The sequence below is a fragment of the Mesoplodon densirostris genome, chromosome 6 (genome assembly GCF_025265405.1).
Source record: "Mesoplodon densirostris isolate mMesDen1 chromosome 6, mMesDen1 primary haplotype, whole genome shotgun sequence".
NCBI lineage: Eukaryota > Metazoa > Chordata > Mammalia > Artiodactyla > Ziphiidae > Mesoplodon > Mesoplodon densirostris.
This window is the reverse complement of record NC_082666.1, coordinates 110446516-110468644: the sequence shown is the minus strand read 5'-3', so window position 1 is coordinate 110468644 and position 22129 is coordinate 110446516. Positions and strand designations below refer to the sequence as shown.

Genomic DNA, 22129 nt, shown 5'->3' with positions numbered 1-22129 from the left:
GAGTAAATTTGAAAATCTGATTGGCCTTATTTGATGCTTTATGAATTGGGCAGCATCTCATCTAGTAAATAGAAGGGCACTTTGAGAAATTTTACAGAGTGGAAGGTTTTTATAGAAAGGAGGGCGGGCAAGAAAGTCATTAGCAAAAGAAAAAAAGGTTATTTGGGACCAGTACTATCTTCTCTTTGTAGGGAAGGGAAGCCTTGAGTTTTATCTTGCAGATTGCCTCTTCTTCTTGGGTTGGGGGAGATGGAGAGGGCCCCTGTGATAGATTACCACATTGGTGCCGACCAGAAAATTGCAGATTTCAGAATTAAGATAACATTTCTGGTGAAGGTTGAAATTGCAAGTAGGTTAGGTATTAAATATATGCGTGGTATCGTGGGCTTCAGCACAAATGAAACCATTTTGTGTCAGTGGTTTTCCTCCTTAATAGTCCCTAATGCAGAACTAGCAGAAACACAACAAAGATTTGTGAAAAAGGAAATGAGTGCCTAACTCAATTGGTCAACTGGTGTAAAGAACGTGGCATAAGAATAAAAAGATCTAGAGAGCAGATGAAAGAAGCTTTTGTTTATATTTTTAAAAGGAATGTCTTCTGTGTTTTCAAATTACTGCAAATCTAATCAGCAATGTTGATGTGACTCTTAAAAATGATGCTTTTTGAAAGGTTAGAGAAAGAAAAACAAGAAAAAAATAAGGATGTTTGGCATTCTGGATGTTGGCTAAATGGCAATTTAATCACTAAGAACATATTTTATTCTATTGTCATGATATATGGGTAATATATGTAAAGATATATTTATATGTCATACATAATATATATTTCCTTTTAATCACCCCTATTGGGGTACAATTTACATACAACTAATAGCACTCATGTTAAGTGTATAGCACAGTTAGATAAATTTTGACAAATATGTACAGTTGTGTAATCACTACCACAATCATGATACAGAAAATTTCCATTACCCAGAAAGTTTCCTTAGGCTCCTTTGTGGTCAATCCTCACCTTCCTACAAAAGTGATATGATGATTTGCTTTCAGTGACTATAGTTTTCCCATTCTCAAATTTCCAAAAATAGAATCTAACAGTGTGTATTTGGTTCCTGTTTTCTTTCACTCAGCATGTTTTGAGATTCATCCATGTTATGTATATTAATATTTCATTCCCCTTTATTGCTGATGTGAATTACTCATTCACTTGATGATGAACATTTGAGCTGTTTACAGTTTGCAGCCTTAACCTTTATGAAACCATCGGGATTTCCATTAGAATTCTTTAATTTCTTACCCAATTCAATGGTATGATTTGAAAGTTATCAGAAACCTGCACTTGTCAGAAAGTCTTTAGTATGAATCTTCCTGAAGATGAAGCATTTTTGCAAAAGCATCTATGAATGATAAAAAGACTTAAAAGACAGAGTTAAAGAGCTGGTTAAAATGCAATTGACAAAAAAAAATTTGTTTATTTCTGTAACATACAAATTTGACATATTCAAATTTTAGAAATTTTATTTAATTTCATATAACATAAGAATATCTATATTAATGATATTTAGTATAATCTAAATGTATAACCTAAGAAGGTTGGAGATACATTTATCTCTAATCAATTGACAGTGCCTCCCATAACATACCAAATCATCCTAATTAGTTTAATATCTCTCTTTGAGATGACTTAGGGGTCCTCTGAAACATCCCAAAACTATCAAGAGGTCAAAATATCTTTCATTAGGATTCTATCCTTGAGAAGTTTATCCAAAATGTTAAAAAGTTTCAAGACACTTGGTCAAATAGGATTACAGACCACTGTGAAACAATGCTTATGCATTTAAGCAAAGTTACAATGAAAGATTTTAAAAGCAAGTACAGAAAGTTATAACAGATTATTTAAAAGGTAAAGAAAATTTACAATCTTAATCAAAAGCAAATCAATATTCCAAGAAAACTTTTTTCTCTTAAAAGAGAGAGAAAAAAATTTTAAGTTTTTGTACCACTTTACTTTTAATCTTAAAATTCATTTACTCAATTAAATTCATTCTAATCTTAGTGAGTCCTGACAACACATAGAATTTCTTTCTAAAGATTACTTTTTCCCCAGAAATCTACAACTTTCTATATTCATATTAACTTGCCCTTTATTTTATTTCCTCTTTAGAAATAACGAGCTTTAAGACAAAATTACTTCCTTTTCCTTTAACAAAATAAATTCCTATTCTTCATACCTTCTTTTAATGAAAACACACATCCTATTACCCTGTATACGAAAATGTTCTCATTATTTCTAGTGGCTTTAATTACATATTTAATTAGAATTCTCAAGTCTTAAAAACCTAAATTCCTAGTGAAAATTAAGAAGTAAGCAATTATGAGCTGTTCTTTACATTAGCATTCTGTAGATTGGCAAATTTATAAATAAATGCTATTTATAATTTCTAAAAATATGTGCTTTCTTATGGAAAATGTCTCAGTGTGACACCAAACATATTTATTAATAGTCTTAAATATCTTTACTTTCTCTGTAAAAGGAAGCCAATGTTTAGTAATTAATATTTCAGTATATTATTTTATTTGGAAAAGACCTTGATATTCAATGAATTCTCATCATTTAGCTTAATTTAGTTAAACTCTAAAATTTCAAGTTACTAAAACTTCCAGAAAAGCTATTTTTAAGTAGACATTCCTAAAACATAATTATTCCCAGAGTTCACCTAAAAACTCTTGTCTCATTTACCTCTATTTTATTCACTTGTTCTCAAAAATTATGTTTAGATTACCCAAGAAAACTTTATGAGACATTAGACCAAGTCAGCCATTATCCCAAATTTAATATTGAATATTTTTCAGATCACATGAATCTGAAATTCATTCAAGTTAGTTTCTTTTATATTTCTGAGAATTTCTGTAAGTGCTTAATTTCCTTTAAGTCAATTAAATAGAGCTCATTTACCAACTAACTTTGATAATACCATCCAAAGGAAAAGAGATATATTTATAATGTACACATGGACATACATACATTCCAGACAAACAGAGATCTCACAGTTTCCCTGCCTGAGTTTAAAAAGGACTCTTCTCCCTTTTTTTCCCCTCAGTCTCAGGAATTGGCGATGGTATAGACAAGAGTGAGTGAGAGTACATTAGAGCCCAGGGTAGAACATTTACATTTCAAAGGCACAGGGAGAAAAATGTAAGTTCCTCCTAGTAAGATTTGTTTCCTTCTGGTCAGAAGAGTGAAGAGATACTTTTAACAAGCCAGCTTTTTCGTATTCAAAAACAAGATTTAGAATGTCAAAAAGTGCCCCATCTGGGGCATTATTCTCCAGAGCCTAAAGAATACTGTGACCACATGATTTTAGAAAAAATATCAACTTCTCCTTTTCATGGGTATGAGCCCGTGAAAGTAAGACCTAAGAATTTCCCAATTCTGCAAAATACACCGTAGGGAATATAAGATGAAACAGAGCTCTGATTACCCATTCTCAGTTGTTTATGGCTGGTAATCTTAAAATCTCAAACAAACAAACAAATGTAGTCTCTCAGGGTTTCAAACTCCTAAGCCCAAAAGGGAAAATCCCAACAAATGTTTAGCCACTGACAGACCCAAATGGCTAAGAGAATGAATACCCTGGTATTATCACACACAAGTTCCACTACTTACTAGAGAAATCTCAACCAGCAAAGCATGTGTCTTTTTCCCTTTACCACAGAAATCAAAAGTGCCATGGGCCAATGATGCCTGGTCAGTGGCAAGTGTTCAGGGCCATCTCTGAGACAAAGGTGCTCAAGCAGCTGCTGAGTAGTATCCATGAGCTGCCACTGGTCAGGGGCCAGTGTGCTATGGTTGAGATGCCCACTAGGGATGGTGGCCCCTTCATGGTTGCCCAAATTATTGCCAAACCAAACACAGATTCACTCACCCAATGCAGAGCAAAGCCAATCTACTGATACCAGTTGTGGTGAAGGAAAGTACAGTGTTTATTTGCAGGATGCGAAGCAAGGATAACAAGCAGCTAATGCTCAAAAGACCCAAACTCCCTGAAGACTTTTGGGCAAGTGTTTCTAAAGACAACATTAGGAGTGAGGGTCTCAGGGTGAATTATCAGTTCATGGACATTCTTTTGATTAGTTGGTGGAGAGGTGACAGGGTGATGTTTTGGGAACCTTAATCATCAGCCTTCTTGTTCCAACCAGTCTGGGACCTACATGCTTGTGATCAGCATGTAGTCAAATCCTCCATCAGGTGGAGAGCCTTAGTGTCTACAGAAAACGCTCAAGTGTCGTGGTCCATACGTGGGTTGGAAAAGAATTTCCAGACACAAGGCAGAACGTAAAGAAGATAGAATTTATTAGAGGAAAGTGTCTCTGCCAGAACAGCAGGCTGACTTTCTAGTAGTCTGGGGGAGTGGACCCCAAACATGTGCTATTGATCAGTTTTTATAGCCAGAAAACAAAGGAATGCTCCAAGGTGAAAATTTCATTTACTAATTGGTCGAGGCACATATACTTTCCTTCTATAGAGTGGCAGTGGGACAGGGAAGATGCCTTTTCTTATTTGGGACAGGTCTCATCGCCCAGCTGGGCTCAGGAATTTCATAACCATCACAACATGGTGGGGAGGGCAATTAAGGGTCTGATAAGGGGTGTAACGCTGACACTTTTTCAGAGAGGGTTGTCCTTTGTCCTTGAAGCACCATTGTCCTTGGAGCACCACATCAAGGATATGTGTCAGACTGTTATCTATAGCCCTTGAGGAGAAAGGGATAGAGACAACACTGTTTTTCAATCTATTGTTACTTTTCTTGCTTGACTGCTTTTCCTTTGTTTCTGAATTTGGTCAGTTCTATAATCATTAACTGCTCTTTGGAAATCAAGGGAGGCCTAGGAGACTAAAGCTTTGTTCTACAAACAAGAAGCAGGGAACACTTTGAGTCTGTCACTGGGAAAGCCCCACAGGATTCTACTCAGTTTCACAATCATGAATAAAGTTGTTTCTATGAACGTTCATGTACAAATTTTGTGTGGACATATTTTTCTCATTTAAATTCCTAGGGGGTGAAATTAGGGGATTGTATTAATGCCAAACTGTTTTCCAAAGTAGTACATCATTTCACATTTTCTTCAGGAATGTATGAGACTTCTGGTTGTTCTCCATCCTTACTAACATTTGATGCTATCAATCTTTTTAATTTTAGTCATTCTAGTAGATGTGAAGTTATTTGCATTGTGGTTTTAATTTTTCTTTGATGACTAATAATGCTGAACATTTTAAAATGTTGCTTATTTACCATTCATGTATCTTCTTTGGTTAAGTGTCTTATTAAATTTTTTGCCTAATTTAAAATAAATTGTTTGTCTACTAAGTAGTGTTTTAGTAAAAGCTGCAGAAGAAGCAAGTTTGGCTGGATTACAGAAAACAAGGGGGAGAGTGGTAGGAATGAGGCCAAGAGAGACATGGGAGAAGGGGAGAACAGATCAAAAAGGACTTTGAGGCCTTGGTGAGAACTTTGGATTTATTGTAATTAAATTGAATTCACTGGACGATTTTGAGTATAGAGTGGCACAATCAGGCTTAAATTTTAAGGGACCACTTTAGCAGCTCTGTGAACAGGCCAGAGGAACAGGAGTAAACACAGGATAGACTAGGAGGTTATTGCAGCAGTCAGAAAGAGAGAAACTGGTTAGCTGCAGTTCTGAATGAGCTTTCCCCTCACTCTTGTTCCTGACATTCCAAACTGCATAATTTCAGATGTGGAAGACTGAGAAATTTCCTGGCTTTTCTCAACAGAATATTGACTTACTCAAGGCCTTTAAGTGGAACACACTCTACTGAGGGTTGAGAGACAGCTGACAATAGTGGCTTGCTTAGCTTAACTCCGTGGTTATGGTTGTTAGTTGTGGTTGCAATATTATGGTTGTGTGACTCTTTGGTTAGTATTCACTTTCTCCGTCTTGGAATATACGTTTGATGAGGATGGAAAAATAATCTCTGCTTTTAACTGTAGCCTCAGTTCGAGCACAGTGCCTGCCAATTAGCATTTAGTCAATGGGTTTTTTTGTAGGGGAGTGAATGTGTGTATGTGTGAGGGAGAGAGAGAAGAGGGGCAGAAACAGAGAGGGGAAGAGACAGCCATAGGGACAGGGGAACAAGTCCATATTGCAAAAGAACAGGACAATATTTTCTGTGAGTAGAATGCTCAGAGCCTGTGTACTGTGTTCTTTTCTACTTTCTCAGGTTAGATTTATCACTTCATACATTTTCTTTATCTTATCCAAAATGAATCTACATTTTTTTTTCTTATAAGTATAAAGAAAAAGATGTTTTGGGGGGGAAAAATTTTTAATGTCTCACTACAATTCAAGTACCATACATGTCTCTTTCTATTATTTGTATATCTTGAAAATATACCAGCATTATTGTCTAACACAAAGGAGGCACTAAATTAAAGTTTTTCTTTGAAACATTGTTACTATAAATTATAAGAGACAGGAGCCATGTTTTCACAGCTCTGTTTCTTGAGCACCCAGCCCAACGGTATTGTGGAGATGGAATAACAATCACCATGAGCACAGGTCACTGCTGACAAAGGGACTTGCTTTCTCTCTAAACCATTTGACTTTGTTGGTGCCCAGGGCAGGATGCTCCAAAATATGCCTCAGTGGAATATTACTTTGAATTAAAGTTACTGAAGAAATGACTGATGCAAGAGAGACACACTGACCTTCCTATCTGTCTCCATGAAAGCAGGAAATTAATATCTCATGTGAATGGTGCCTTCCCTGTACCACGAGGTAGAAAGACATCATTAGCACCAGAGATAGGGAATGCATGGTCAAGAAGGCTGTATAAACCTTGTTACTTCTTTAACTCAAGAAGGTTGGCAGGGACATTTCTTCCTCCTCAACAGCTGACAAGACAACCAGGAGGCTGGCTAAACCCTGCTTCCCACCACAAGACGGCTGCAGCTGAGAGATCCTAGGACACATGACAAAGGCCAGCAGAAGGTAAAATTTCTTATCTCCTCAACTTCCCAGGCCTGTAAGGTCTGGTGGGTGGGAAAGTGCTTAAGAGTCTCCTTTTCTCTATCTCTAAATTTAGATTAGCAGAAGAAAATACTTATGGAGCAAGATCCTTGTGACATAGAAAATCTGGTTTTTGGAAATGAGTAATCTCGTCTCAGTTTTTCTTAATCCTTTCCTCCCAGAGATAGTCACTGTTTTTCTTTGTCTCTGTCTCCTGAGTCATGTTTCATAAGAAGAAAGAACCATAGGGCAGAGTACAGGCATAGGCCCTATAAGTCTGCTGTTGGAGACAGCCTCACAGACTGGTGAGTTAACAGTTCTCTCCAGTCCAGTGCCTATTAAGACAAACTTTGCTGTCAGTCCTCTAGAAAAAAACTGGATGAGATTTTTCCTTCTGTATTTTTCTATGTCCTGAGAGTTTGGCTTTTTGTCCAGTGAGAATATTCTCTCTGGTCTCCACCATCTGGATGGTGTATTTACTGGGGTGCATCTGGTAACCAGTTGAATTGACTGGGGTTCTGAGACGCAAAGTCATAAACAGCACACTCTAGTCTTGTCGTGCCAGCTGTCAGAGGAGTTTGTCCTAAGGGGACCCAGTCCATAAGGGGCCTTTGTTGTTTCAACCTTCATTACCTTGTAAGTGTTGGAAAAGTCCCATTCCAGCAGCATATGCCTGATGTCACAGATTAGTAGGTTTGGGATCAGAGGTGCCTCAAATTCCCAGGAGAGACCAGGGACACAGTTTGCATTATACCACCCTTACTGCCTGTGCAATGAAGGCCTTTGCTTTCTTAGATTATCCTTGGAAATGAATTTTCACATTATAGGGGCTATACCATCCGTGCCCTCTCCATCTGAAAATATGCTTATTTCATCCATGGTAAGGATTTATTCTAAGCCTGAAAAGTTACCTCTGGGTCGTTCCATAAAAAGCCTTACTGATTTGCGTCACTATTTGAAATTAATGAAAGGTCTTACTCCTCAATGGCCAGATGATGGATCCTTTAAATTTGCTGTATTTAAAAGATTACCTTTTTGAGAGCTCTCATCATAAACAGCTGTCATATTGGTATTTATGGAAGGATCAAATTGAAAGGAAAAATAATGTATAACAGCTAGCCTTAGGGAATCGTTATTAAGATGAAATAACAGAAATTAGACTTAAAGATCCAACGTGAATTCCCCTTTTTAAGAAAAATTTTAAAAATTGCCCCATCTCCTCAGCAATTCCTTAGGCCCTCCTACAAATAATTAGGAAAAGATCAGTTGGAAGCCAATATTCAAGAGCTAATAGAAACAATTATCTTTGTCTTCCAAATCTCTACAAAACCAGAAATGCAACTTAGGAACAAGTCAAGGCCCATTTATCTTCACCAACCCTGAAACCTATTCCTCTCAAATTCTTGTAGATATTATAGAAGTTGAGGATAATTGGAGCAAAATTGTCCTGTACTTAAGAAGAAAAAGTTTTTAAAATAATAATTACCCTGAGACTTATGATAATAGAAAAATACACTCCAAAACTCACAGAAGAAAATTTACATTTTTTTCTCTGTCCCTTAACGTTATAAATCTTACCATGTCTTTGAAATGTAAACACAGCCACATTGCCTGAGACTGAGCCCAGATTATCTCAATTGTTAGAACCTGAAACTAAAATTTAAAGAAAAAAAAGGAAAGAGGTTTTTTTTTAAACAAAAACCACGAAAAAAACCCCTCTCTTGCTCAAACTCTAAATCACAGTCTCCTTAAAATTGTTTATCAAGGGCAAGTACACTTAAAGGGCAAGAAGACTTAAAAGTCTTCTCCATAACTAATAAAAGACTGTAGCTATCTGAGTGAGTAAACTTAATTTATTCCAACAAGCAATCTAAAAATTCTCAAAAATATAACAAAAACGAATACAAATATTTTTCAAATTCACATGATCTTAGATAATTTTTGGTAAGCAAAATCTAGTTCAGGTTTAATGGTTTAATTAATACAGACATATCTTAAGAGTTATCAGCATTAAGTATAATAGCTTTATGCTATGTAGTTTTACTAAAAGTCAAATAAGCTCATGTTATCTCTTTTACAAAATTTCTCAGAAAACAGTAATAATAATAATAATTTAAGATGATGGCTAACACTACTTTAACATCTTATGAAATTGTCATGAGTAATCTGAGTGATTGTTAAGAACAAATTAATTAAATAGACATAAGATAAGAATTCTTTTAGGTAAACTTTTTTTAGCAATAATTGTTTTTGCTATGTCAACTTAAATAGTTTTCTAAATGTCTTTGATAAATTGTACCCTTAGAGTTTTGCTAAGTTAAATTAAATGAATTGAATGTCTAGATCATTTCCAACTAAGACAAAATACTGAAATATTAATTGCTGCACGAGTCTAAGTTTACCTACTTTTGACCTCTTACTACACACTAAATATGTTTGGTTCTATTAGTAAACATGTCTTGTGCTTCATTAAAAGCTTGTACTATGGGGCTTCCCTGGTGGCACAGTGGTTGAGAATCTGCCTGCCAATGCAGGGGACACGGGTTCGAGCCCTGGTCTGGGAAGATCCCACATGCCGCAGAGCAACTGGGTCTGTGAGCCACAATTACTGAGCCTGCGCGTCTGGAGCCTGTGCTCTGCAACAAGAGAGGCCGTGATAGTGAGAGGCCCGCGCACCGCGATGAGGAGTGGCCCCCGCTTGCCACAACTAGAGAAAGCCCTCACACAGAAACAAAGACCCAACACGGCCATAAATAAAAAAAAAAAAAAAAAAAAAAAGCTTGTACTATGAAGTCGAATATGTTTCTAGAAATTATGAAATGTATTGATAAGTTTGCCAAGCCACAAAATACTTACACAGTTAATAATTTTTAACTTTATCTTTACAAAAAAATTAAAGCTTCAAAGGATTAAGAATTGTAAATAATATATGTGGTTAAAGCTACTAGGAATTATAAGGAAATTAGAATATGTTTTGGGGTAAGAAAAAGTGTAAGCTATGGAGATGTTTTGGTTCATGTAAAAACTTTGTTAAGTGATTTTTGTCCTAAAGCTGGTAACTTCTAAATGGGAAAGAGAACAAGGGGCAAATCAAAATGGGCAGAGAAAGTTGTAAGAGGTTTGTTAAAAAGGAATCTTTAGAAAGGAATTTTATGTGTAGTCAGGTCTAAGATTGGAATGAATTTAATAAAGTGATTGAGTTTTAATATCCAAAGTAAGCTGGTAGAAAATTAAAATTTGTTTTTTCTCTCTTTTTGCAAAATTTTCTTAATTATTGGTCTGCTCTTAATGAGAAATTGTAAACAAAGACTTTTTTCTTACATTTAATGTAATCTGTCTAGCAAAACAAATATTGTACATTTTGTCTTGATGAGTCTGATAATTTTGAAGAAAAACTGAGTGCTTTCAATACTAAAAGAGCTAAGTCTTTTTACACTATTTAACTGTCTGTATTTACATGTGAATCTTTGTCACTTTGATTAAATTGATAACTAAATATTAATTCACAGTGACATATGATCATATTTGACAAAGTGTTTTAAAACATTTTTATTTTTGAACAAGTAGATTTTCCCCTAAGTCAAATTCAAAATGAAGTCTTATTGACCTGGAAATAATGTTCAGGTTTTCCAGAGGCCCCTTGGAACACCCTCAAAGATTTGTTTTATCTCATTAGAAAAGAGAGCTATGAAACTCATTAGGCTTATTTGGTATGTTACTTACATGGGAAGCATTGCTAAATAAATGATCATAAACTCTAGGTTATATCATAAGGGTGAATGTTATTAATATAAATGTTCTAGAAAGTATATGAAATTCCTAAAATTGGATATGTCCTAGTATAATGTTATCAGTCATAATTCTAGTTATTATCTTAAATGTTTTGTGTCACAGAGATAAATTTTCTTGTCAATTCCATTAGAATGAATCAAATTTTTAGTAATGGATATTTGTCTTTTATTACTTAGACAATGGTTTTACTCAGATGCTTTTACAAAAGCTTCCTGAAAATGTGTTTCATGTTCAGAGAAATTCATGGAAAAGGATCTAACAAGTATTCTAGAACACAAGTTTCTGATGAATTTCAAATCATTACACTGAACTGAGTAAGAATTTACAAAACCCTAATGGAGAAATTGACGGTTTCATAAAACTTCTAACAAAAGATCAAACAAAACAAGAATTAATTACATGGGACTAAGTAAACTGAAGAAGATGGTTATAATATTTTATGATTTAAAAAATATATTTATTTAGTTTATTTATTTTTGGCTGCATTGGGTCTTTGTTGCTGTGTATGGGCTTTCTCTAGTTGCAGCGAATGGCAGCTACTCTTCGTTGTGGTGCGTGGGCTTCTCATTGCAGTGGCTTCTCTTGTTGTAGAGCATGGGCTCTAGGTGCATGGGCTTCAGTAGTTGTGGCTCACGGGCTTTAGTAGTTGTGGCTCATGGGCTCTAGAATACAGGCTCAGTAGTTGTGGCACGTGGGCTTAGTTGCTCTGCGGCATGTGGGATCTTCCTGGACCAGGGTTTGAACCCATGTCCCTTGCACTGGCAGGCAGATTCTTAAACACTGTGCCACCAGGAAAGCCCCATTTTATGATTTTTTTTTCGTGGTACGCGGGCCTCTCACTGTTGTGGCCTCTCCCGTTGTGGAGCACAGGCTCCGGATGCGCAGGCTCAGCGGCCATGGTTCACAGGCTCAGCCGCTCCACGGTATGTGGGATCCTCCCAGACCGGGGCACGAACCCGGGTCCCCTGCATCACAGGCAGACTCTCAACCACTGCACCACCAGGGAAGCCCTATGATTTTTACATTTGAAACATTGCTTTTTTTTTTTTAAGTTTTGTTTCTCCAAATGTCGGAAAATTTGTTTTTCTCTCTTAAGCTTAGAGCAGTTTGGTAAATTATACCCTTGTAAGCAAAATTGAATCATTTGTCTTTTTCTCCCTACCCGATTCCTCCAGAATTCAGAAGCTTTCAGTGAACATTTTTATTTTCTTGGCAATATAGTTATTTGCATAATTTCAATAAGAATCTGTTCTCCTTATAATAGCACATAATTGCAAACATTGATTATATTACTAAAGTTCTGCCTAGAATGTCATAGTTGAGAGAGATATACATAAACTTAGGTTTGACCAAACAGCTTTAAGAAACTAAGGTTGACTTCATGGAGCCAATAAAGCCCCTTGGGAAAATAGTGTGGTACCTTGCTTAGAGTTCCCAGCAGCCTTACTAGCTGAGTAAGGAAGGTCACTCCCTGGCAAATGCAAGAACCTCAGAATATCTGGGGGACATTGAGGAGAAGAATTCACCCAAATCTATAGATGTCAAATGATTGGCTTGGCTTCTTAGCCTCAAGGGACTATTAAAAGTTTAATCTGGAGATTCCTTATAAAAAGTTCCAGCAAAGCAGATTGAAAAGAGCCTATATGGGAGATTTCCCTCTAACCCTGGAGATATTCTGCAGAGATAGTGGTTGACCAGAGGTAAAACCTGAAGTCCTTCATGAATTTCAATCAAAATTGAACTTTAAGAAGCCAGAACTCCTCACAGTGACATTCAGGAGAGAGGGTAGAGAGAAAGATGGCAGAGTAGAAGGACGTGAGCTCACCTCCTCTCATGAAACCACCCAAATCACAACGAACTGCTGAACAACCATCAACAAAAAAGACTTGAACATACAAAAAAGACATTCTACATCCAGAGACAAAGAAGAAGCTACAACTAGATGGTAGGAGGGGTGCTTTTGTGATATAATCAAATCTCATACCTGCTGGGTGGGTGACCCAGAAAGTGGAAAATAATCATCATATCACAGAGGTTTTCCCACAGGAGTGAGAGTTCTGAGACCCACGTGAGGCTCCTCAGCCTGGGGACATGGCAATGAGAGGAGGAGATCCCAGAGCAGTTGATCTTGAAGGCCAGTGGGACTTGAGGGCAGGAGCTCCACAGGATTGGGGGAAAGAGACTCCACTTTTGGAGGGTGCACACAAGGTTTCATGTGTACTGGGACTCAGGGCAAAGCAGTAACTCCATAAAAGCTTGGGCCAGACCTACCTGAGGGTCTTGGAGGGTCTCCTGGGGAGGAAGAAGTTGGCTGTGGCTCACTGTGGGGGCAAGAACACTGGTGGCAGAGGACCCAGGGAATATTTTTTGGTGTGAGCTTTCCTGGAGGTCACCATTTGGGCACTGAGACCTGGCCCCACCCAATAGCCTGCAGTCTCCAGTTCTGGGATGCCTCAGGGCAAACAACCAACAGGGTGGGAACACAGACCCTCCCATGAGCAGACAGGCTGCCTAAATTTATTCTGATCGCACAGCCGCCTCTAAACACCACTTGACACAGCCCTGCCCACCAGAGGGAGAAAACCCAGCTCCACTCACCAGTGGGCAGGCACCAGTCCCTACCACCAGGAAGACTGCACAAGCTCCTGGACCAACCTCACCCATCAGGGGGCAGGCACCAGAAGTGAGAGGAGCCAAGATCCTGCAGCCTGAGGAAAGGAGGCTACAAACACAGAAGGCAGAGAAATGTGTTCCAGATGAAGGAACGTCATCAAACTCTGGAAGAACACCTAAGTGAAGTGGAGATGATAGGCAATCTTCCTGAAAAAGAATTCAGAGTAATGATAGTAAAGATGATACAAGTAACTGGAAAAAGAATGGAGGCACAGACCAAGAACATAGATGAAAGTTTAAACAAAGAGCTAGAAGTTTTAAAAAACAGAGATAAACAATAACTGAAATGAAAAATACTCTACAAGTAATCAATAGCAGAATAAATGAGGCAGAAGAATAAATAAGTGAGCTGGTAGACAGATTGGTGAAAATCACTGCTTTGGAACCGAATAAAGAAAAAACATGAAAACAAATGAGGACAGTCTAAGAGACCTCTGGGACAACATTAAATGTGCCAACATTCACATTATAGGGGTCCCAGAAGGAGAAGAGAGAGACAGAGGGGCTGAAAAAATATTTGAAGAGATAATAGCCAAAAACTTCCCTAACATGGAAAAGGAACAGTCACTCAAGTCCAGGAAGCACAGAGAGTGAAATACAGGGCAAACCCAAAGAGGAACATGCCAACACACATGAATGAAATGGACAAAAATTAAAGACAAAGAAAACATTAAAAGCAACAAGAGAAAAACAACAAATAACATACAAGGAAACCCCAGTAAGCTTATCAGCTGATTTTTTCAGCAGAAACTCTGCAGGCCAGAAGGGAGTGGCCCAATATATTTACAGTGATGAAAGGCAAAAACCTACGACCAAAAATACTCTACCCAGCAAGGCTCTTATTCAGACCTGACAGAGAAATCAAAAGCTTTATAGACAAACAAAAGCTAAGAGAATTCAGCACCATCAAACCAGCTTTACAACAAATGCTAAAGGAACTTCTCTAGATGAAAAAGAAAATGCCACAACTAGAAAAGAAGAAAATTATGAATGGGAAAGCTCACCATTAAAGGCAAACATACAGTAAAGGTAGGAAATCATCCACTCACAAATATGATATCAAAACAAGCAATCATGAGAAGAGGAGAGTACAAATGCAGGATATTGGAAATGCATTTGAAATTAAGAGACCAGCAACTTAAAGCAACTTTTCATATATATATATATATATATATATAATATATATATATATATATATATATATATATATATATATACACTCTGCTATATCAAAACCTCATGGGAAATGCAAACCAGAAATCTACAATAGACACACAAAGAAAAAGCAACCCAAATGCAACACTAAAGATGGTCATCAAACCACAAGGGAAGAGAACAAAAGAGGAAGGGAAGAAAAAAGAGCTACAAAAACAAACCCAAAACAATGAACAAAATGACAGTAAGAACATACATATTGATAATTACATTAAAAGTAAAGAGACTAAATGCTCCAACCAAAAGACATAGACTGGCTGAACAGATACAAAAGCAAGAACCATATATATGCTGCCTACTAGAAACTCACTTTAGATCTAGACACCCACACAGACTGAAAGTGAGAGGGTAAAAGAAAGGTATTCCATACAAATGGAAATCAAAGGAAAGCCAGCGTAGCAATAGTCATATCAGACAAAATAGACTCTAAAATAAAGACTGTAACAAGGACCAAGAAGGACCAAGACACTGCATAATGATCAAGGAATCAATCCAAGAAGAAGATTCAACAATTGTAAATATATATTCACCCAACATAGGAACGCCTCAATATATAAGGCAAATGCTAATAGCCATAAAAGGAGAAATTGACAGTAACACAATAGTATTGGGGGATGTTAACACCCCACTTTCATCAATGCACAGATCATCCAGACAAAATCAATATGAAAACACAGGCCTTGAATGATACATTAGACCAGAAGGACTTAATTGATATTTAGAGAGCATTCCATCTGAAAGCAACAGAATACACATTCTCCTCAAGTGCACACGAAACATTCTCCAGGATAGATCACACGCTGCGCCACAAAGTGAGCCTTGGTAAATTTAAGAAAATTGAAATCATATGAAGCACCTATTCCAAACACAATGCTATGAGATTAGAAATCAACTACAAGAAAAAAAACTGTAAAAAACACAAATACATGGAGGCTAAACAATATGCTATAAGCAACCAATGTATCACTGAAGAAATCAAAGCAAAAATTAAAAAATACCTACGAATGAAAACAAAAACATGAAGATCCAAAACCTATGGGATGCAGCAGAAGCATTTCTAAGAGGGAAGTTTATAGTGATAAAATCTTACCTCAGGAAACAAGAAAAATCTCAAATAAACAGCCTAACGTTATACGTAAAGCAACTAGAGAAAGGAGAACAAACAAAACCCAAATTAAGTAGAAGGAAAGAAATCATATAGATCAGAGCAGAAATAAATGAGAGACAAAGAAAACAGTAGGAAAGATCAATGAAACTAGAAGCTGGTTCTTTGAAAAGATAAACAAAATTGATAAACCATTAGCCAGCATCATCAAGAAAAAAATGGGGAGAGCTCAAAGCGATAAAATTAGAAATACAAAAGAAGTTACAGGGCCTCCCTGGTGGCGCAGTGGTTGGGAGTCCGCCTGCCGATGCAGGGGATACGGGTTCGTGCCCCGGTCTGGGAGGATCCCATATGCCGCGGAGCGGCTGGGCCGGTGAGCCATGGCCGCTGGGCCTGCGCGTCCGGAGCCTGTGCTCCGCAACAGGAGAGGCCACAACAGTGAGAGGCCCACATACCGCAAAAAAAAAAAAAAAGAAGTTACAATGGACACCACAGAAATACAAAAGCTCATAAGAGACTACGACCAGAAACTATATGCCTGTAAAATGCACAACCTAGAAGAAATGGACAAATTCTTAGAAAGGTACAACCTTCGAAGACTGAACCAGGAAGAAATAGAAAATATGAACAGACAAATCACAAGTCCTGAAATTGAAACTGTGATGAAGAAACTCCAACAGGGCATCCCTGGTGGCGCAGTTGTTAAGAAACCACCTGCCAAGGCAGGGGACACGGGTTCGAACCCTGGTCCAGGAAGATCCCACATGTCACAGAGCAACTAAGCCCGTGGGTCACAACTACTAAGCCTGCTCTCTAGAGCCCACGAACCACAGCTGCTGAGCCTGCATGCCACAACTACTGAAGCTCACGTGCCTAGATCCCATGCTCTGTGACAAGAGAAGCCACCGCAATGAGTAGCCCATGCACCACAATGAAGAGTAGCCCCTGCTTGCCACAACTAAAAAAAGAAAGCCTACATACAACAACAAACACCCAATGCAGCCAAAAATAAAATAAATAAATAAATTTACTTTTTAAATTTATTAAAATTTATTTTAAAAAAAGAAGCTCCCAACAAACAAAAGTCCAAGATCAGATGGCTTCACAGGTGAATTCTATCAAGCATTTAGAGAACACTAAACACCTGTTCTTCTGAAACTATTCCATAAAATTTCAGAAGAAGAAACATTCCCAAACTCATCCTATGAGGCCATAATCACCCTGATACCAAAACGAAACAAAGGTACTACAAAAAAAGAAAAAATAAGTCAATATCACTGATGAACATAGACTCAAAAATCATTTACAAAATACTAGCAAAGTGAATCCAACAACGCATTAAAAGGCTCAGACACCATGATCAAGTGGGATTTATCCCAAGGATGCAAGGATTTTTCAATCTCCACATATCAATCAGTGTGATACACCACATCAATGAATTCAGTAAAGTCACAGAATACAAAATTAATACACAGAAATCTCTTTCATTCCTATACACCAAAAACAAAAGATCAGAAAGAGAAATTATGGAAGGAATCCCATTTACCATCACATCAAAGAGAATAAATACCTATAAATAAATCTACCTAAGGAGACAAAAGACCTGTACTCTGAAAACTCTAAGATGCTGATGAAAGAAATCGAAAGTGACACAAACAGATGGAGAGATATACCATGTGCTTGGATTGGAAGAATCAATACTGTCAAAATGACTATACTACTTAAGGCAATCTACAGATTCAATGCAATCCCTATTAAATTACCAGTGGAATTTTTTTTTTTAGATTTTTTTCATGTGGACCATTTTTAAAGTCTTTATTGAATTTGTTACAATATTGCTTCTGTTTTATGTGTTGGTTTTTGGGTTTTTTTGTGTGTTTTTTTGGTTGCATGGCATGTGGGATCCCAACTCCCTGACCAGGGATCGAACCTGCATCCTCCTCATTGGAAGGTGAAGTCCCAACCACCGGACCGCCAGGAAAGCCCCCACCAATGGCATTTTTCACAGAACTAGAACAGAAAATTTTAAAATGTGTATAGAAACACAAACCCCCAAATAGCCAAAGCATACTATGAAAGCAAAATGGAGCTGGAGGAATCAGGCTCACTGTCTTCAGACTATATTACAAAGCTACAGTAATCAGTATGGTACTTGCACAAAAACAGAAATATAGATCAATGGAACACAATAGAAAGCCCAGAAATAAACCCACACAACTATGGTCAATTAATCTATGACAAAGGAGGCAGGAATATACAATGGAGAAAAGACAGTCTCTTCCATAAGTGGTGCTGGGAAAACTGGACAGCTACATGTAAAAAAATGAAATTAGAACAATTTTCTAACATCACAGACAAAAATAAACTCAAAATGCATTAAAGACCTAAATGTAAGACTGGACATTATAAAACTTTTAGAGGAAAATCCAGGCAGAACACTCTTTCACAGCAGCAATATCTTTTTGGATCCACCTCCTAGAGGAAAGAAAACAAAAACTAAAATAAACAAATGGGACCTAATCAAACTTAAAAGCTTTTGCACAGCAAAGGAAACCATAAACAAAACAAAAAGACAACCTACAGAATGGGAGAAAATATTTGCAAATGATGAGACTGACAATGGAATAATCTCCAAAGTATACAAATAGCTCATGCAGCTCAATATCAAAAAAGCAAACAACCCAATCAAAAAATGGACAGAAGATCTAAACAGACATTTCTCCAAAGAAGACATACTGATGGGCAAAAAGCACATGAAAATCTGCTCAACATCGCTAATTATTAGAGAAATGCAAATCAAAACTACAATGAGGTATCACCTCACACCAGTCAGAGTAACCGTCATCAAAAAGTCTACAAACTGTAGACTACAAAAATGTTGGAGAGGGTGTGGAGAAAAGGAGTCCTCCTGCACTGTTGGTGGGAATGTAAATTGGTTCAACCACTATGGAGAATATTATGGGATTCCTTAAAAAACTAAAAATAGAAGTACCATATGATCCAGCAATCCTACTCTTAGGCATGTATCTGGAGAAAATTATACTTCCAAAAGATACATGCACCCCAGTGTTCGGTGCAGCACTATTCACAATAACCAGGATATGAAAGCAATTTAAATGTCCATTGACAGATGAATGGATAAAGAAGATGTGGTACATATATACAATGGAATATTACTCAGCCATAAAAATGAATGAAATAATGCCATTTGCAGTAACATGAATTGACGTAGAGATTATCATACTAAGTGAAGTAATTCAGAGAAAGACAAGTATCATATGATATCACTTATCTGTGGAATCTGAAAACATGATACAAATGAACTTAATTACAAAAGAGAAACAAACTCACAGACTTAAAAAACAAACTTATGGTTACTAAAGGGAAAAGGTATGGGGAGGGATAAATTAGGAGTTTGGATTCACATATACACACTACTATATATAAAATAGATAATCAACAAGACCCTACTGTAGAGCAAAGGGAACTCTACTCACTATTCTGTAATAACCTATATGGCAAAAGAATCTGAAAAAGAATGGATATATGTATATGTATAACTGAATCATTTTGCTGTACACCTGAAACTAATTCAACATTGTAAATCAACTATACTTCAATATAAAATAAAAATTAAATTAAAAAAAGAGATGAACAAAAGAAGTGTCTTCCAATGCAAGGATCAGATCAAAGAACATGAATGGAATATTCCTACTGGGACGATTAGGAGGATAACACATCCTTGGTAGGTGCAGAGCCTGTTCACTTATCCTCTGACTTTCCTTGTTCCCTTTCTCCACTACATCCTATTAAGCAGATAAAAACTTTGAGAAAGCTGCCTCTTCCTTCACCAATGCCAAGAAGGACAAACTCAAAGAGCCATTTTCTGTCTGTCTTCCTCTGATGTTGCTTCTTCATGTTTGAGCTATTGGGAGGAGAGAGAGGCAATAAATTCTCTTAATAAAAGCAAAAAATAAAAATAAAAAATAAGCCTATATGGTCAGTCACAATCCTTGCTATACTTATATAAATAAGACCAAGTTTATTGAATCTAGACTTATTTTGCAAAGAAATTTGTCTTAATTTGGCTATCTTTGATAGAAATGAGGGTGATTTTAGAGAGAAAAATTATCTTTCGATAGAAACCAAAATACGTATTGTGGATATTAGATTCTAGTGCTATTAATTTTCCTTGAAGTTTTGTTAATTACCTGAAAACTGGACTGTGTCCTGAATTTTTCTAGTTTCCTCCACTACCTGACTACAACTCTCCAAACTAGTGTTTCCAAATTTTCTCCCACCCTTTTAACTTGGAATCATTGAAACTAAAACTGCCTTTTTTTCTGAAGTCCTGCATACTGAAGGTAGATATCTTAATATAAACTTCAGAGAAATCTCCACAGCAGCTCATGTTTAGACAGTCTTCTTCATTCCTGTTGCTATATGGACCACTCAGAAAGTTTACCTGAACATCTGATGGACATTCAAACTACAAAAGATGCTTTAACCCTGACATTTAGAGATCTTCTCAACTGTCTACCCTCAGAACTCAAAAACTGGTATGAAATTTGCCTCCATTATTAACCATTGTTTTTTTGTCTCCATAGCAATGCCTCTTATTCAATACCTGATTGCTTGTACAGTCAGCTTAACTTCTACTTGGAAATACTGCTTTGGAAGAGAAAATTAAGGTAAAATGATCATATGGATGGACTCTAATCCAAGATGACTTGTATCTTTATAAGGGGGGAATACTAGAACACAGACATGCACAGACTGAGGGGCAACCATGTGAGGACACAGCGAGAAGGTAGCCATCAAAGGAGAGAGACCTCAAAGAAACTAAACTTGATACTTTGATCTTGGACTTCTAGCCTCTAGAGCTATGAGAAATAATATTTTTGTTGTTTAAGCCACCTAGTAGCCAGTGTGGTATTTTGTTATGGCAGCCCGAGCAAACAAATACAATCACTATTAGGGAAAAAAAAATCATGTGCTTTGTTATTCCAGTAGAATGATTTTAACACTGATTACTTCTTACCTTGAGATTATAAAAGACAGTGATAAACATTACTGTAGAGTATATATGAGTTGTGTCCTATGAAACAAAGGTAGTTAACAAACACCTCTCAGCTGTAGATGATGCCCTGTGTTCATCTGATCAGCAAGAGGACATGAGTGGAAGGGAGAACCTTTTCTGCTTCAGACAAGCAACTTCCTGGGTTACCCTGAGTACGACAAAGAGGGCCATTGCTTGGGGACCAGGTCTCCAAGCAGTCACAACAGGCCTCAGGAACCCACAAGAAAATTGTGAAGGAAGAATATTACTAGCCAGGCCCATATGAATCTTTTCCTCCGATCACTGCTCTTTTGTGAAAAGTTCTTCCAAATACACATTTTTGTCCCAAAATATCATGTTGGATGCTCGCTACTAGGAGCAAATTTTTCTAGCATCTCTGTTGGATGAATTTTCACACTTGCAAAATCACTCAGAAAAGAGTTCATCCTCCCAACACCTCCCCTGCACCAGTGTCCCCCTAAACAGCATCTGACCACAATATGAAGGAACTTACCTCCCAGGTAAACAGGTGCTTGAATGTGATTTAATTATCTCTGCCTCCTCTCCCTGGTCTCCCTGTGAAATCTAGTCACCTCTTTGCATTAAAGCATTTCTGTGGGAAGCCCTGTAAGGTGCTGGCTATTCTCAATTCTGTCCTGCTGGTTTCTCTGAAGTGCCTAGAAGCTGTCCTCTCCACACACAAACTGTTCTGACAAACTTCATTTGAATGATTTGGATTTTAATTCTCAATTTGCTTCTGTTCCTAAGCCTTAAGGCTTTTTTTTTTTTTTTTTTTTTTTTTTTTTTTTACCAATTCAGAAAAAAGCATCATTAAAAAAGAGACAAGGTTGGGCTTCCCTGGTGGCGCAGTGGTTGAGAGTCTGCCTGCCGATGCAGGGGACACGGGTTCGTGCCCTGGTCCGGGAAGATCCCACATGCTGCGGAGCGGCTGGACCCGTGAGCCATGACCGCTGAGCCGGCGTGTCCGGAGCCTGTGCTCTGCAACGGGAGAGGCCACAACAGTGAGAGGCCTGCGTACCAAAAAAAAAAAAAAAAAAGACAAGGCTACTCGCAGATCTAACATGCTAAGCTTTAACTTAGTACGTTCTTAGGACTGATGTTTTCCAAGGAACAAACTTTCTTGTTTCCTGTGCAATAATAAAGGTTTGTTATAAAAGTTAAGTACAAAAAGTGAGAAAAAATAAAAATAGTGGTATCTTCACAGTTGAGTTCTTAACATATTTTCTGATATATGTAAA

At 37.3% G+C, this 22129-nt stretch overlaps 1 long non-coding RNA gene across 1 annotated transcript; it reads left to right on the top strand.

Annotated features, from left to right (window-relative positions):
- The first annotated feature begins 6876 nt into the window (after positions 1-6876).
- LOC132492794 (uncharacterized) lies at positions 6877-21751 on the top strand. Its single transcript, XR_009532871.1, has 3 exons — positions 6877-7008; positions 20419-20502; positions 21690-21751. It is a non-coding gene; the product is annotated as an uncharacterized LOC132492794 (long non-coding RNA).
- The last annotated feature ends 378 nt before the right edge of the window (positions 21752-22129 follow it).